Source organism: Daucus carota, chromosome 2 (genome assembly GCF_001625215.2).
Source record: "Daucus carota subsp. sativus chromosome 2, DH1 v3.0, whole genome shotgun sequence".
Classification (NCBI taxonomy): domain Eukaryota; kingdom Viridiplantae; phylum Streptophyta; class Magnoliopsida; order Apiales; family Apiaceae; genus Daucus; species Daucus carota.
Window position 1 is genome coordinate 8,559,319 of NC_030382.2, and position 14,009 is coordinate 8,573,327.

The 14,009-nt window shown below is 42.4% G+C and overlaps 1 non-coding gene across 1 annotated transcript; it reads left to right on the forward strand.

Annotated features, from left to right (window-relative positions):
- Positions 1-13,483: 13,483 nt before the first annotated feature.
- Positions 13,484-13,590, forward strand: LOC135150955 (small nucleolar RNA R71). Its single transcript, XR_010289415.1, has one exon. It is a non-coding gene; the product is annotated as a small nucleolar RNA R71 (small nucleolar RNA).
- The last annotated feature ends 419 nt before the right edge of the window (positions 13,591-14,009 follow it).

The window sequence follows — 14,009 nt, forward strand, 5'->3', positions numbered from 1 at the left end:
CTCCTCACAAACTCTGGACGTCTGATAAGTGGTATTTATACACACTTATAGGCCTTCATTTCCACTTAAATTGGTTGGTTGTACTTAAGTGTTTAGTGTCTTTTGATGTGTTTTTATTGTTTTTCTGTGCAGGTCACGAGTTGAGGTGATGAAGTGATTTTCTATCATTTTAGGTTGGTTTTGGTGCATTAATTGCAAGAATAGAGAATTGTGGATTCACCGCGACTTGGGATTTTGTGGGTACATCTTCTACAAACCCTCACGAGAACACACTCGTCCACTAGAGCTATCTAGGGGTTTAAAAGGCTTGTTGCATATGCTAAATGCAACCGTGATCACCTACGGAAGTGGTACTAGAAGCGAGGAAGGACATGCACGCGAGAACGAGCAAGAAACGAAGAAACGGGAGTGCCATCACAGACACTAGCGCGCCCGCGCTAACCTGTAGCGCGCCCGCGCTACAGACTGCTGCATCTAGCGCGCCTGCGCTAAGTTAGCGCGGCCGCGCCCAGCAGAACTTCCCCGGGCCGATTTTTTACAGCTTTTTAGCGGATTTTCGCAGCGGTCGAGGCCCGGTTGACTTGGTCAATTTATTTTAAATTCTCATGTGTAAAACCCTAGCCTCCAAGTAGTTTTTAGGAAGAACAATATCGTAGTTTCAGTTTAATCATTCAAGCACATTATCAGTTGTATTGGATCGTTCTTTGCGAGGAAGTGACAGTTTCGAGCAAGATCGTGAACATCAAATCTGTAACGTGTGATCCTTATTATTATTAATTCAAGCATTTTTATTCCGTTTAATTCTCGTAGTTTAATTATCATGTTTTCATTAGAACCCATGATGTCGATTAGTTCGATTATGAACTAACCGCCTTCATGGGATTCTAATGGATTTATCGATGTAATCTAGTATCGAATATTAATTACTTGATTTTGTGACATACGTTGATATCTTTGCATGAGCCGTGCTTATTCTTCTTAGGAGCGTAGCTAACTTCTGAGTTGTTTGTTAATTCTTTCTGAAGCGAGAGTGGATGATTGAATTTAGAACTATGCCATGTAAACATAGGATTATGTGAATGAAACATAATTTGTGGTAGACTTGAACTATTTTTATCACCCTGTGTAATCACGATAGATGACTTGTTATTAAACCTCTCTGCTTACACTACCGCTATAGAGATATAGGGTCTGAGCTTTGTTGGTGTCCATGAGATTTCTGTCTTAATTGCGGATTTTGATTGGTATGATATGTGTGCAACGAGAGTTGGCATGTATTACTTTCGTGTTGTCTGATTAGGATCAACAGTCGCATGTTAATCAGTAATTTCAATTCTAGATGAATTCGATAATGAAGTTAGAATCCCATGTGTTTTCCTATTCTGAATTTGATTAGCAATTTTAATTATTAGTATAAAAGAAACCAATCCTTGTTAATTGTCTTAGCAGTGATAATTGATCATACATTGTTGCATAGGTGCGTATTCTTAATTCACCAGTCTCTGTGGGATCGAACTTAATATATTACTTGTGATCACGTGCGCTTGCGTGTAGTGTAGATTTCACCGAACAAGTTTTTGGCGCCGCTGCCGGGGACTCGGTGTTAATTAATTAGTTTATGTACTTGTCAACAGTGTGCATTAAAATTCACTGACTAGGATTCTATTCTCTTCTCACTTTTCTTCTTTTCTTTATTTCAGGTGCTTGGATCGCGTTTATGCAAACACATTCTCAAACCAGTAAGGAAGCAATGGATTCATCTTCTTTCTCTGATTCTGAAACAATGAATTATGCAAGGACAGCAGTTGGTGAGGCGTCACGTGAATTTTCTCGTTTGAACATCAATGATAATCAGGCTGACACAATTGAACCAGCAATATCAGCCAGTGGCATTCGCATCAAACCATCAATCATTCTCAAGCTGCAAGATACCATTCAATTTGGGGGTTCTGTTCTTGAGGACCCAAACCTACATCTAAGGAATTTCGAGAAATTCATTACTGCATTGGATTTCAATATCGGACCTAAGGATCTAGTGAAGCTGAGACTCTTTCCATTCACGCTACGTGATGTAGCACGATCGTGGTTTATCTCTCTTTCGGCAAGCACTACTAATAGCTGGAACAAGTTGGAGAAAATATTCTGTACAAGGTTTTATCCTCTAATCAAAGTATCAGCTATCAAAAACACTGAAGGCAAATTCTCTCAATTCTCGGGAGAATATCTTTGCCTAGCGTGGGACCGATTCAAGAAGATTCTCGAAAATCTCAAGGAAGATGACATGCCTCCGGGGATGGCAATTAATTACTTCTACAGGGGTCTTAACAGTCAATGTAGAGCAGAGTTAGACGTGGCAGCTGGAGGAAGTTTGTGGAACAAAAGCTTCGATGATGCTTACGAACTGATAGAGAAACTAGCCGCTGCTGAGCACAAAGATCTAAAGTGGAAGATTCCAAAAGAGGAAGAATCGGAGGAGGATGAAGCGGTCGAAGTCACTCAGGAAGTCCAGATGACTAATTGGCACAGAATCAGAGCTCACTCAGACTCAAACTTTAATGCATGTGGAGACACTTGTCCTCTATTCTCTGCCAGTGCGAATAACCAATTTGTAATTCAACCACCTGCTGTTTCAACACTGAATGAAGCACAGTACCGAAGAATAATCAGGCGTATTGACGTGTTGGAGGAACGAATTGGTCGCTTTGCTGATATACTAACGGATTCTCTTGCTGAAGCGTTCTTGGCACTAGACGTCAATGTTACTTGGGATTCGTTTGGTTATGGAACGAGGTATCCTCCACAGGATACTTCATCAGAATCGGATTAAGTCTGGACTTCACGTCGAGCTAACGACGTTAAACAAGCGCTTCGTGGGAGGCAACCCACGCATTGGAACCACATTGTACCATTGTAAACCTCAAAAACACAAAAAAATCGAAAAATTCAGCCTTCGGGGTCAGACACTAGCGCGCCCGCGCTAGTGTCAGCGCGCCCGCGCTAAGTTTCACGGCGCGCCCGCGCTATACTTAGCGCGGCCGCGCTACTGACTGCCGAGTCAGCCGAATTTTCACCCAAAAATTTTCTTTTTTCGTTTTTAAAAGCCCACAATCCTAATTTTGCATGCCTAGCCCGAAATACATCCCATAAAACCCTAACTCAACTCTACAATCCTTATATAAACACAAAACCCACATCCAAATCCCATTATAATTCTCTAAACCCTAAATATATATACACATCCATACACACAACCTTCATCCAATCTTTCAAACCCATTACACATAAACCTCTTGCAACTCTAAATCCTTACCAATGGCACCCAAACGAGCCCGTAGATCACAAGGAACTAGCTCACAAGCCCCTACATCTAGCGATTCTTCTTCGATGGGTGAGGTTGAGTTCACCTCGGATGGTGCGCGAACCGAGTTTCAACGGCTTATGAATAAGTCGTTAGTTAAGGAGAGGGGATTCTTACCCACGGCGGAGGATGGTGAGCTTTTGAACATGGTTCAAGAGAGGGGTTGGGAATCTTTTTGCGAGGCTCCGGAGGCGGTTCCCTTGGCTATTATTCGAGAGTTTTATGCTAATGCCAAGGAGAATCGAGATGGATTCACTGTGGTACGGGGAATCCGTGTTGATTATAGTGCGGAGGCGATCCGTAGAGTTATTGGGGGGCGTGCCAAGCGCCGTAATGAAGAAGATTGGGTGGTTGAGAGGATTGGGCGTGCCAAACGCCGTTTTGATGACGATCCAATTGATTTTGAGCGGTTGGTGTATGACATGTGTGTACCGGACACGCATTGGAAGATGACTGCACCTCCTTTGCCGGCACATGTTTCGTTTCCAGCAGCCGCGTTGAACCGGTATGCGAAGGCGTGGAACGCCTTCATCTGTGCTAACATCATGCCATCTTCACATGGGCATGAGGTGACAGTGGAGAGAGCTATTCTGCTCTTTGGGATTGTCTCGGGCAAGTATATTGATCTGGGACATGTTATTCATCAGGGGATTCTGAGGTTCTTGAAGGGAGGAACCACTGGTGCCATTCCATATGGCACAATTGTGACGAAGCTCTGTCGAACGAGCGGTGTTCGTTGGCCATCCAACGAGCAATTACAGTTGCCAGGGACACCTATTGATCATTCGGCGATCAGTCGGATGACAGAGTGGGATGGAGGAATTCCCCACCCTCGAGGCCTCGGGTACTTATATGATGAGATGCCAGGGGGACGTCCAGAGTTTGTGAGGAGGGAGCAGCCTAGAGCTTCTGGAGCTGGTACTTCACAGACGGAGAGGAGCTCCGAACCAATGGGAGATGCTCATTATCGCCGCCTAGCTAGACGGATGGACACCATGCACGACATCCACCAGAGGTTTGCTTATGACTTGACACAGGCTCTAGGTAGTGCTTTCCAGGCACAGGGGGTCACAGTTCAGTGGCCAGTATTCGGAGCAGGGATGCAGTATCCTCCACCTGATTCACCTCCAGCAGAGGAGGGGGAGGACTCGGACTCCGAGTAGGTATGTGGGCGCTCTAGCCTTTTTATCACTTTCAATGGGGACATTGAAAATTTTAAGTTTGGGGGTGGTAATCTAAGGAAGAGCATATTATTAGATAGTTTTTTTTTATTATTATTTGCATGTGTAGTTAGATCATGTAGTTCACGTTTATTTTATTTTGCTTTGATTATTTCTCACGTTTTCTTTCTTATTTTTCTCAATTTTTTTTATTTTAACATGTTTAGTGGTAATTGTCATAGTTAGTATCACGAGCATTTGCATGAATTATGAAGTTAAGCCAAGTTAATTGCCTATGAGGAGTTATGTGCGTAGTTCTTGATTAGTAGTTTCAATTGCAATGCTAGGTTAGTACTTGGAAATTGCTTGTGTTGGAAATTGTAATTCACATATGTTCTTGAGATAGGACTTAGACGAAATTCCATGAATTCTAGGATTGAATTGAACACCCTTCAGCTTAGGTCTGTAAATCTTAAGTTTGGGGGAACTGAGGAGTAGATATGCCTTTCTTAAAAAGAAAAAAAAAAAAAAAAAAAAAAAATATAGTAGTAATAAATTCACTAAAAAAATAAGTGGTAGAATTAACTAGGTTGAGCTCATTAGTACTCGAGTAATTAAGTCTGAGGGGACTTTGTGCCTAACAACCTAAAGCCCTTCGTGGTTTGGGATTGTTGACCCAACGCTCGCTACATGGGTACTAGTGCATAAATCTTTAGGGATCTCAGCCATTGCACAGTTAAATAAACCACTAGAATAGAGTGAATAATTGGTGTGTAAAGTCTTGTGGTGTTCGTAACGCATTTACACTGCGAAGCGCTCTGACCTTAGACCGAGCAATTAAACACCAATAAAAAGAAAAAAAAAATATATAGTGAATAAAATAGAAGGGTGTGGACATTCTTTGGGACCTTGGCTTTTAGTTGGACTTGAGTGACGGGGTGTTAGTTTTAAACTTTTACGATTCTTGATTGGGATTCTGTGGGAGTAGTAGTTTTTGTCTTGTCTCAATAAAAGAGCATGCTTGCACACACTGGCACTCCACACTTGTAAATAGAAGAGTAATTGACTTAGTAGCGAGAGAGATGAAATTCGAGAACATTAGCACAATCTGAGGTATTAAAAATTTGCAAGGCAATTACTTCATAGTTCACTCATTCATCACGTAGTTGCATTCATGCATTGCATTGTATTATTGTATAGTGTCGTTGACGCTTGAGGACAAGCATCAGTTTAAGTTTGGGGGTGTGATAAGTGGTATTTATACACACTTATAGGCCTTCATTTCCACTTAAATTGGTTGGTTGTACTTAAGTGTTTAGTGTCTTTTGATGTGTTTTTATTGTTTTTCTGTGCAGGTCACGAGTTGAGGTGATGAAGTGATTTTCTATCATTTTAGGTTGGTTTTGGTGCATTAATTGCAAGAATAGAGAATTGTGGATTCACCGCGACTTGGGATTTTGTGGGTACATCTTCTACAAACCCTCACGAGAACACACTCGTCCACTAGAGCTATCTAGGGGTTTAAAGGGCTTGTTGCATATGCTAAATGCAACCGTGATCACCTACGGAAGTGGTACTAGAAGCGAGGAAGGACATGCACGCGAGAACGAGCAAGAAACGAAGAAACGGGAGTGCCATCACAGACACTAGCGCGCCCGCGCTAACCTGTAGCGCGCCCGCGCTACAGACTGCTGCATCTAGCGCGCCTGCGCTAAGTTAGCGCGGCCGCGCCCAGCAGAACTTCCCCGGGCCGATTTTTTACAGCTTTTTAGCGGATTTTCGCAGCGGTCGAGGCCCGGTTGACTTGGTCAATTTATTTTAAATTCTCATGTGTAAAACCCTAGCCTCCAAGTAGTTTTTAGGAAGAACAATATCGTAGTTTCAGTTTAATCATTCAAGCACATTATCAGTTGTATTGGATCGTTCTTTGCGAGGAAGTGACAGTTTCGAGCAAGATCGTGAACATCAAATCTGTAACGTGTGATCCTTATTATTATTAATTCAAGCATTTTTATTCCGCTTAATTCTCGTAGTTTAATTATCATGTTTTCATTAGAACCCATGATGTCGATTAGTTCGATTATGAACTAACCACCTTCATGGGATTCTAATGGATTTATCGATGTAATCTAGTATCGAATATTAATTACTTGATTTTGTGACATACGTTGATATCTTTGCATGAGCCGTGCTTATTCTTCTTAGGAGCGTAGCTAACTTCTGAGTTGTTTGTTAATTCTTTCTGAAGCGAGAGTGGATGATTGAATTTAGAACTATGCCATGTAAACATAGGATTATGTGAATGAAACATAATTTGTGGTAGACTTGAACTATTTTTATCACCCTGTGTAATCACGATAGATGACTTGTTATTAAACCTCTCTGCTTACACTACCGCTATAGAGATATAGGGTCTGAGCTTTGTTGGTGTCCATGAGATTTCTGTCTTAATTGCGGATTTTGATTGGTATGATATGTGTGCAACGAGAGTTGGCATGTATTACTTTCGTGTTGTCTGATTAGGATCAACAGTCGCATGTTAATCAGTAATTTCAATTCTAGATGAATTCGATAATGAAGTTAGAATCCCATGTGTTTTCCTATTCTGAATTTGATTAGCAATTTTAATTATTAGTATGAAAGAAACCAATCCTTGTTAATTGTCTTAGCAGTGATAATTGATCATACATTGTTGCATAGGTGCGTATTCTTAATTCACCAGTCTCTGTGGGATCGAACTTAATATATTACTTGTGATCACGTGCGCTTGCGTGTAGTGTAGATTTCACCGAACAACGTCCCCCTGGCATCTCATCATATAAGTACCCGAGGCCTCGAGGGTGGGGAATTCCTCCATCCCACTCTGTCATCCGACTGATCGCCGAATGATCAATAGGTGTCCCTGGCAACTGTAATTGCTCGTTGGATGGCCAACGAACACCGCTCGTTCGACAGAGCTTCGTCACAATTGTGCCATATGGAATGGCACCAGTGGTTCCTCCCTTCAAGAACCTCAGAATCCCCTGATGAATAACATGTCCCAGATCAATATACTTGCCCGAGACAATCCCAAAGAGCAGAATAGCTCTCTCCACTGTCACCTCATGCCCATGTGAAGATGGCATGATGTTAGCACAGATGAAGGCGTTCCACGCCTTCGCATACCGGTTCAACGCGGCTGCTGGAAACGAAACATGTGCCGGCAAAGGAGGTGCAGTCATCTTCCAATGTGTGTCCGGTACACACATGTCATACACCAACCGCTCAAAATCAATTGGATCGTCATCAAAACGGCGTTTGGCACGCCCAATCCTCTCAACCACCCAATCTTCTTCATTACGGCGCTTGGCACGCCCCCCAATAACTCTACGGATCGCCTCCGCACTATAATCAACACGGATTCCCCGTACCACAGTGAATCCATCTCGATTCTCCTTGGCATTAGCATAAAACTCTCGAATAATAGCCAAGGGAACCGCCTCCGGAGCCTCGCAAAAAGATTCCCAACCCCTCTCTTGAACCATGTTCAAAAGCTCACCATCCTCCGCCGTGGGTAAGAATCCCCTCTCCTTAACTAACGACTTATTCATAAGCCGTTGAAACTCGGTTCGCGCACCATCCGAGGTGAACTCAACCTCACCCATCGAAGAAGAATCGCTAGATGTAGGGGCTTGTGAGCTAGTTCCTTGTGATCTACGGGCTCGTTTGGGTGCCATTGGTAAGGATTTAGAGTTGCAAGAGGTTTATGTGTAATGGGTTTGAAAGATTGGATGAAGGTTGTGTGTATGGATGTGTATATATATTTAGGGTTTAGAGAATTATAATGGGATTTGGATGTGGGTTTTGTGTTTATATAAGGATTGTAGAGTTGAGTTAGGGTTTTATGGGATGTATTTCGGGCTAGGCATGCAAAATTAGGATTGTGGGCTTTTAAAAACGAAAAAAGAAAATTTTTGGGTGAAAATTCGGCTGACTCGGCAGTCAGTAGCGCGGCCGCGCTAAGTATAGCGCGGGCGCGCCGTGAAACTTAGCGCGGGCGCGCTGACACTAGCGCGGGCGCGCTAGTGTCTGACCCCGAAGGCTGAATTTTTCGATTTTTTGTGTTTTTGAGGTTTACAATGGTACAATGTGGTTCCAATGCGTGGGTTGCCTCCCACGAAGCGCTTGTTTAACGTCGTTAGCTCGACGTGAAGTCCAGACTTAATCCGATTCCGATTGAAGAATCGTGGTTTGTACCTCACGATTCACATTTCCGCCAAAGTAAGGCTTCAACCTTTGACCATTAACCTTAAATGATTCATCCGGTGATCTTGCATAGATTTCTACTGCACCGTGGGAAAATACCGTCTTGACTGTAAATGGCCCTGACCAGCGTGATTTGAGTTTCCCTGGAAACAGCTTCAACCGAGAGTTATACAATAGCACCAATTGACCAACCACAAACGATTTTTGTATCAGCCGCTGATCATGCAATCTTTTCACCTTTTCTTTGTAGAGTTTGTTATTTTCATAAGCACGGAGACGAAACTCCTCTAACTCATTGAGTTGCATCATTCGTTTCGCTCCAGCTAATTGTAAGTCGAAGTTCAACTTCTTTAAGGCCCAATAAGCTTTATGTTCCAACTCAACTGGTAGGTGACAAGCCTTGCCAAACACTAACTGAAATGGAGAAGTACCCAACGGTGTTTTATAAGCTGTTCGATAAGCCCAAGCAGCCTCATCTAATCGTAAGGACCAGTCCTTTCTAGAAGGGTTAACCACCTTCTCTAATATGCGTTTGATCTCTCTGTTAGACACCTCAGCTTGACCATTTGTTTGAGGATGATAAGCAGTAGCAACCCGGTGATTTATATTATACCTCGTCATTAAGGTTGTAAATTTCCGATTGCAGAAATGAGAGCCTTCATCACTGATAATGACTCTAGGGACTCCGAAACGGGTAAAGATTTGTTTTTGTAGAAATTGCAAGACCACCTTAGCATCATTTGTAGGTAAGGCTTTCACCTCCACCCATTTAGACACGTAATCAACTGCTAATAGAATATACTGGTTGTTGCAAGAAGAAACGAACGGTCCCATAAAGTCAATACCCCAAACATCAAATATTTCAACTTCCAAAAGCATTTTAAGAGGCATTTCATTCCTCCTAGAAATATTACCTGTACGTTGACATCGATCGCAACCCAACACAAATTGATGAGCATCTTTAAACAGAGTTGGCCAGTAAAAACCTGCTTGAAGCACCCTCTTTGCTGTCTTCTCTCCGCTATAATGGCCCCCATAACCAGTGGAATGGCACTCGCGCAAAACTCCCTCAACTTCATTAATAGGAATACACCGTCTGAGAATCTGATCGACTCCTTGTTTAAACAGAAAGGGTTCATCCCAAATATACCATTTCACATCGTGAAGGAATTTCTTGCGTTGAGCATAAGAGAATTCTGGAGGAATGACCTTACTCACTAGATAATTCACAATGTCAGCAAACCATGGCTCCTCTACCTCAACTCCAAACAACTGTTCGTCTGGGAAGAATTCATTGATTAGAGTATTGTCGGTCGTTTGTTTGCTGTGATCTTCTAGTCTGGATAAATGATCCGCTACCTGATTTTCTGTGCCCTTTCGATCTTTAATTTCCACATCAAATTCTTGGAGCAATAAAACCCAGCGAATTAGTCTTGGTTTAGAATCCTTCTTTGAGATGAGATATCGAATGGCTGCATGATCAGTATATACCACTACCTTTGTTCCAAGAAGGTAAGACCTGAACTTCTCAAAGCTAAAGACAATAGCTAGAAGTTCTTTTTCAGTAGTAGTGTAGTTCAATTGTGCATCATTTAATGTTTTGCTGGCATAGTAGATAACATGAAACACATTGCTTGTTCGCTGGCCCAGTACAGCTCCCACAGCATAATCACTGGCATCACACATTAATTCGAATGGTTTACTCCAATCAGGTGCAGTGATGATAGGTGCTGATGTCAACTTCTTTTTCAAGATTTCAAATGCTTCCAAGCACTCCCCATCAAATTTAAATGGAATGTCTTTCTCTAACAGATTGCAAAGAGGTTTAGAAATTTTCGAGAAATCCTTGATGAACCTCCGATAGAAACCTGCATGACCAAGGAAGCTTCGGACGCCCTTGACTGAAAGTGGTGGAGGAAGATTTTTAATTGTTTCCACCTTCGCTTTATCGACTTCTAGTCCCTTGGCAGATACTTTATGCCCCAATATGATTCCTTCTTGCACCATGAAATGACATTTTTCCCAATTGAGAATCAGATTAGTTTCCACACAGCGCTTAAGAACCATTCTAAGATTCGTGAGGCATTCGTCATAAGATGTTCCAAATACAGAAAAATCGTCCATGAATACCTCCACATTGATGCCGATCATCTCTGAGAATATTGCCATCATGCACCTTTGAAAAGTGGCTGGTGCACCACATAAACCAAAAGGTACTCTTCGGAATGCGAAAGTACCATAAGGGCATGTAAAGGTTGTCTTTTCTTGATCTTCCGGGGAAATAGCAATTTGATTATAGCCAGAATACCCATCTAACAGACAATAGAACTCATGGCCAGCCAACCTGTCAAGCATCTGATCAATAAAAGGCAGAGGGAAGTGATCTTTTCTTGTAGCTTTATTCAGCTTCCTGTAGTCCATGCAAATCCTCCAACCTGTGACAGTTCTAGTTGAGATGAGTTCCCCTTTTTCGTTGGCTACTACTGTCATTCCTCCTTTCTTAGGCACGCATTGTACTGGACTCACCCATGAGCTATCTGAAATTGGATATATGATACCTGCATCAAGCCATTTAAGAATCTCTTTCTTTACAACCTCCTTCATGATAGGATTTAGCCTTCTTTGTTGTTCCACTGAAGGTTTGCTTCCTTCTTCAATGAGAATTTTGTGTTGACAAAAGGAGGGACTGATGCCCTTTATATCAGCTATGGTCCAACCAATCGCTGTTTTGAATTCCCTTAGCACCCTCAAAAGTTTTTCCTCTTCCTCCCCTGACAAGTTAGATGCAACAATAACAGGAAGAGTAGAACCTTCACCAAGAAAAGCATACCTTAAGTGATCCGGTAGTGGTTTAAGTTCAAGTTTAGGTGCTTCGATTACTGATGGTTGTAGTGGTTTATGATCTTCTTTTTGTTCCTCCAAGCCAAGAGATTCGACAGGTGGTTCAAAATTCCTTCTCCAAGGTGATGAGTTAAGGTGATGGATTTCTTCCAATTCTTCTTCACTGCCCCATTCCTCATCATTTGTAAGGATTACTTCTAATGCATCATCCTGTAAAACCCGCTTGCTATTAGCTTCTGCTGTAGTATCAAGTACATCCATACTAAAACAAGATTCCTCATCAGTTGGTAACTTCATTGCATTGAACACGTTGAACGTGACCGTCTGATCTTGTATTCTCATTGTAAGTTCCCCTTTTTGGACATCGATCAATGTTTGCCCGGTAGCTAAGAAGGGTCTGCCCAAGATGATAGGAATCCTTTTGTCTTCTTCAAAGTCAAGAATCACGAAGTCGGCTGGAAAGATTAATTGATCAACCTTGACTAGCACATCTTCAATTATACCCCTCGGATATGTGATCGAGCGATCAGCCAGCTGTAAAGACATGTTTGTCGGCTTGAGCTCTGGCAGGCCAAGTTGTGTGAAGATAGATAGAGGCATCAGATTGATGCTAGCTCCCAAGTCGCACAGACACTTATCGAAAGAGAACTTCCCAATAGTGCAAGGGATAGTAAAGCTTCCCGGGTCTTTCAGCTTAGGTGGTAATTTCTGTTGAAGCACAGCACTACATTCCTCCGTTAAAGCCACTGTCTCTAACTCCTCGAGTTTTAGCTTTTTTGAGAGAATACCCTTCATAAACTTGGCATAACTAGGCATTTGCTCGAGTGCTTCAGCAAACGGGATGTTGATGTGAAGCTTTTTGAACACTTCAAGGAATTTACCAAATTGCTTATCCAGCTGCTGTTTTTTTAACCTCCTAGGAAATGGAGGTGGTGGATATACTGATTTTGACATTGGAGCAGCTGCAGGGATAGCCTTATCCTTTTCAATAATAGGGTTGGTGCCAATTGTATTTGAAGGAACTTCTGTTGGAATTTCTTGCGGTTCATCACCCTGATCTTGTACTAATGTTGAGGTAGGCCCTGCTGTAGTTTTTCCAGATCTCAGCGTAATGGATTGGACTTGCTCTTTAGGGTCCCTCTTACCTGGTACCTCTGTATCACTAGGGAGATTCCCCTGTGGTCTGCTTAGTAAAGCGTTAGCTAACTGACCGACTTGTGTCTCCAAGGCTTTTAAAGTTACTGCTTGACTCTTGTACATGAGCCTTAGCTCTTCCATGTCAGACCTTTCGTTAGCTGATTGCCCATGATTCTGAAATCCCGGGGGGGTGTGATATGGCTGTTTAGATGCATACTGTTGTGAATTCCCAGCCTGACTGTACTGTTTAGGTCCCTGTTGAAATATTTGTTGAGGTTGGTTATACCCCTGGTTATTACTCCAGCTAAAATTAGGATGATTTCGGTTGTTAGGGTGATAAGTAGCTGGAGCAGGCTGTTGACCTCTCTGAAAGTTGCTCACGAATTGTGTTGATTCACTAGAAATGGCACACTGATCAGTAGCATGAGTACCAGCACATAATTCGCAAATAATGATTGGCTGTTGAATTCCTTGGTGAGCCAGAGAGTCGACTTTCATCGTGAGAGCTTTAAGTTGAGCTGCTATAGCTGTAGACGTGTCAAGATCAAGAATTCCGGCTACTTTCCCTTGAGTAAGTCTTTGAGTAGGGTTCTGATATTCATTAGCCGCCATCATTTCAATAAGATCATAAGCTTCTTCATAACTCTTAGCCCATAGCGCACCTCCAGAAGCAGCATCAAGCATAGGTCTGGATTGAGGTCCAAGACCATTGTAGAAACTGTTTATTTGCATCCAATCCGGCATACCATGGTGGGGACACTTTCTTAGCATCTCTTTATACCTCTCCCAGGCTTCACAGAATGTTTCTCCTGATTGTTGAGAGAATTGAGATAGAGCATTTCGTAGTGCAGCAGTCTTTGCCATGGGGAAGAATTTAGTGAGAAATTTCTGAGCTAGATCTTCCCATGTAGTAATCGAACCAGAAGGCAAAGAATGTAACCATCCCTTGGCCTTATCCTTCAGTGAAAATGGGAAAAGTCTTAACTTCACAGCTTCATCAGAGACGTCATTGAATTTGAAAGTGTCACAGATCTCTATAAAATTCCGTATATGCATATTAGGGTCTTCAGTAGGAGAACCCCCATACTGTACCGAGTTCTGCACCATTTGAATAGTTCCTGGTTTGATTTCAAAGGCTTTGGCTGCGATTGCAGGCCTGACAATGCTTGATTGGATATCATCGATCTTTGGCATAGAGAAGTCCTTCAGTGCCTTACTGTCTGGTTGTGCTTCAGGTTCTGTCATTGTTTCAGAATCAGAAGAAGAAG